General features: G+C 41.1%; 1 pseudogene; it reads left to right on the top strand.

Moving 5' to 3' along the window:
* Nucleotides 1-2,500: 2,500 nt before the first annotated feature.
* Nucleotides 2,501-3,828, top strand: LOC116140944 (annotated as a pseudogene).
* The last annotated feature ends 704 nt before the right edge of the window (nt 3,829-4,532 follow it).

The raw sequence follows: 4,532 nt of genomic DNA on the forward strand, positions 1-4,532 counted from the left end.
TTGTGATCCTATCCGGGTCTACCAGCAAATCTAAGTTGGTCGTTTTGTTAACTGCCAGAAACATAAACAGCTCGTTAGCCAAGGACAAATAAATTCAATGAATTTTAAAGGAAAAAAGACCTACTCGGCTCCCGGAAGCGGCCAAGGCTATCATGTGGGAAGAAAAAGAACTTCGTCTCGTATGGTCCTACATTGCTCGGGTAGTTGTGTATCCCCGCTTCTATGGTAGGTCACCTAGACAAGTAGTAGGAATCTTTGTCCTTGCTTTTCTTTAAGATATATAAGCAGCTGAGCTCTACTGCAGTCAGCTCACCCAGCTTGTTCTCACGACAAGCGATGTACATGGCCACGGCAATCATGTATGCGTTTGGCGTGAGTTGCATTGGCGCGATCCTGAAATGATCCAGGGGTGACCTGAAAAAAGGGTAGAAAGGGATCAAACCCCCACTCTTGAAGATGTCCTCGGAGATCACAGCCAACCCTAGTGGTGGATACCGAGCTGTGTGTGTCCTATCGCAGAAAACTTCCACGCTAACAGCGTATTGGTCTATCACCCTTTCGAGCTCTTCCTCGGTAAGTACCAACAAGATCTCTCGAATGGGGTCCGCAGGAGCAACCTGCATGGGCGAATTGGTCACTTCCTCGGCTCTAGTCATTGGGGGGTCCATTCTACTACGGTTTGCAAAAGCGACAAGCAAGGAACCATTCAATCCTCGTACACTATCTCATACAATGACGTGGAGGAGAAAATAAATATTTCCTCCCTTAAACCCTAGAAAAATCCTAACATAATACTTAAAGGGCCACCATCAATGGACCTGACTCAACGGAGGATATTTCATCTTTGATGAGATACCAATGGACAGTCGTCGCATGGTGACTGTAGAAAGCAAAATTAAACCAAAATAGGAGAAGAGATTCATCTTTACCTCTTGGGATGAGAAAGATTGGCTCTTTAGCTCCGAATATCAGTCAAACACCACTCTGGAAGGCAAAGAACCAAGATTTGCAAAAATTTCTTGCTCTCTGTGAGAATGAAAATACTGTGACTTTGCCTGAAAAGAGCTTGGGATTTATATAGCTGAGGAAGTGGTGCTTTGGTTTCTCAAAGTCAAACAACGTTTGAGCAGAAAAATTATCTGATCGTTGATCGCGACCACATGTCACGAATCAGCGGGGAAGAGTGACCATCATGCCTTGAGAAACTAGATCGTCATCCCCTTCCATTGAAACACTCAAGCGAACCACGTTCGCATTTAATGCGCATGGCTGGCACATTTTCCCTCCTCCACATTGAATGCGCCCACGTTCGCATTTAATGCTCTGATAGGGAATGTCGTTTTAGCATGGCTCGTATTTAATGCGTATGGCTGTCACATATTACACTTAAGACACGTCTTTCAGAGCAAAAGGTGCTTCATTTAATGTATCTGTTGCGAAAGTGCAACGAATAACATCTGAAGAGGTCGTTATGAAAAACACTCTTCGTTTTGTAAGTCTCGAGGAAACGTGACTCTCCAATCTCGCCTCGCCTTGGTTGCGAAGCGATGTGATTCTTCGACCTCGACAGAAATCAACTGCAAAGCAACGACCATTTATCCTCTTGAAAACTGCCAAGTATAAACAAGTCGAGGATTCCACCCAAGTCGGAATCATTATTATAGCATTGGATCCCTAAATTCAGGTCTCTAAATATAAGGGCAACGATCACCCCAGGTGGCATGAGAGGAGATGTCCTCTAGACCTCCTTCACAATCAAGTTGCTTCAAACAGCATCAAGCACGTCAGATCAATGCATTTGTAATTTCCAAGGTTCGATTCTCAAACCTTAAAAATTAAGGGACTTTTGTTATGCCTAGAAAAGTAGGGCTGACGTAGAGCCCAGTCAGCGCAAGTGGTCAAGGTCTAGGCAGATCCTACAGCCATTCAGATGCAGCCACGTCACGTGCTGGCGTGAGCAGCATGCTCTTGCCAGTGCAGTAAGTGCATGCCAGACTAGCGAAAGGCTGGAGGTCTTCCATGTGTCCAATCGCTGCATAAAGTGATGAGATCACGTGAGTAGGTGCATAACGGGACGCAAAGGAGGATTTGCATGGTACCTGACCCTTTTTTACGGATTCAGTAATGATTACCTCAATGTATCCCACTATAAATAGAGAGCCTCTCTCCTGTGTGGGGGATTCGCTCATTTTTACTCTTGATTAACTATCTTCCCTTTGTAATAGCTCTCTCTCTCTCTCTCTCTCTCTCTCTCTCTCTCTCTCTCTCTCTCTCTCTCTCAGTTGTACTCTCATCAGCTCGCTAGTCTGCGACCTGATCCTTCAAATATAAATACAATATCAATGGACGTAGGATTCGCTCGGTCAAGCATCCGAACCACTTTAAACATTGTCTTGCCACCATTCACATTCTCAACCCCCAATCATGTGTGTCTTCTAGGCTAACTCAGCATTTCACACGTGCGTTTAGTTGGTGTCAAAATCACGCATCAATAGAATTCATGAGATTCCGAAGCGGAGGCCATGATTTTGAGGGTCCCTCTTATGTATCTGAAATTGAAACACCTTTCATTGTAGTACACATTTCCAAACTTCTATCTATAACCATAGATATTGATGATAACAGTGCTTGGGTTCAGTCTGGAGCAACAACTGGTGAAGTCTACTACAAAATTGTAGAGAAAAGCAATATCCATGGCTTTCCTGCGAGTTCTTGCACAAGCTTAGGCATTGGTGAGCTCATCACAGGAGGTTCTATTGGTTTTATGAAGAGAAAATATGGTCTTAGTGCTAATAATGTCCTCGATGCTTGAATTGTTGATGTGCATGAAAAAATTCTTGATCGAGTAGTCATGGGGGAAGATCTATTTCGGGCAATAAGAGGAGGTGGAGGAGGAAGCTTTGGAATCATACTCTCATGGAAGATAAAATTGGTTCCTGTGCCACCAACCGTTACAGTTTTTACACTTAACAAAACTATAGAACAAAGGAGCCACAAAATTGTTCTATAGCTGGCAACAAGTTGCACATATGCTCGATGAAGATCTCTTCCTTAGAGTTTTCTTTCAAGTGGCCAATTCAAGTCAAAATGGAAACAAAATTGTACTAAACACATACACCACCCTGTATCTTGGTGGCGCTGGTCGACTCCTTCAAGTAATGCAGGAGAGGTTTCCTGAATTGGGTTTGACGCAAAAAAAATTGCATTGAAACAACCTGGATCAAGTCTATGATTTTACCAGGGACTTTACCCAATAGCTTCACCCCCTCAAATTTTACTTCAGCGACAGAATATGTATAAGAATTATTTCAAAGCCAAATCAAACTTTGTTAAAGAACCCATTCCTGAAACCATGCTTAATGGAATATGAAAAGTTTTTTGGAAGAAGAGAATCCAACAATGGTGTTAAGTCCATATGGTGGAATGATGAGCAAGATTCCAGAATCTGAAATTCCTTTCCCTCACAGAAAGGGAAACATATTCGAAATCTTTTACATGACTGGTTGGCAAGATGGAGATAAGAATGAGAAAAAACACGTGGAATGGATAAGGGAGTTATATGAGTACATTGCTCCTTATATTTCAAAGTCTCCTAGAGCTGCATATGTGAATTACAGGGATCTTGATTTGGGCATGAACAAGAAGAGTAACACAAGTTTCATTGAGGCTAGAGCGTGGGGTGAGAAATATTTCAAATGTAATTTCAAGAGACTAGTAAGAGTGAAGACCAAAGTTGATCCTGGTAATTTCTTCAGGCATGAGCAGAGCATTCCACCTCTTCCATTGGGAGGCTAGAGATGATATGTATTGGAGCCCTTTATTGATTAAATTCGTATTAATTAAGTATTTAATTTAAATAATACCAAATGTCAAAGTTGTTTTCATTCATGGTAGTAGCAAAATTAATAAAAATTATTATCTTTGAAGCACCTTTTATTATTGTAGACCTTGCAAAACTTCGATCCATAATATTGACTTGCAAATATGGAATGTTGATATTCTATTTCCTCAACCATGAAGATTGCAAACATTATGTGAGATATTATATTTCCTTAGAGAGATAACAAACATTATTGTGAGATTATTTTTCCTTACACAGTCACTGCACATTTGTTTAAATAAGTGGTATGAATACATGTAAAACACAATTTGATACAATTCAATATAATACAATTATTTGTTCTCAATATATCTCTACAGCATACTCCAACTCTCTTCAATTGTCTCTCTTACCCTTTCGAATATATCTCTTGAGCATACTTCGACTCTTTTCAATTGTCTCTCTTGCCCTCTCAATTCTGACACATAAGAATTGATATTGATGATAACGGTGCTCAGGTTCAACCTGGTGTAACTATTGGTGAAGTCTACTACAGGATTTCACAGAAAAGCAACAATCATGCTTTTGCTACAAGCTCCTGCACAAGCTTAGGCATTGGTGGGCACATCACAAGAGGTGCTTATTGTATGTTGTTAAGAAAATATGGTCTTATTGTTGACAATGTCCTTGATGCCCAAATTATTGACGCTAG

This window comes from Pistacia vera, unplaced genomic scaffold (assembly GCF_008641045.1).
Source record: "Pistacia vera cultivar Batoury unplaced genomic scaffold, PisVer_v2 Contig389, whole genome shotgun sequence".
Taxonomy (NCBI): Eukaryota; Viridiplantae; Streptophyta; class Magnoliopsida; order Sapindales; family Anacardiaceae; genus Pistacia; species Pistacia vera.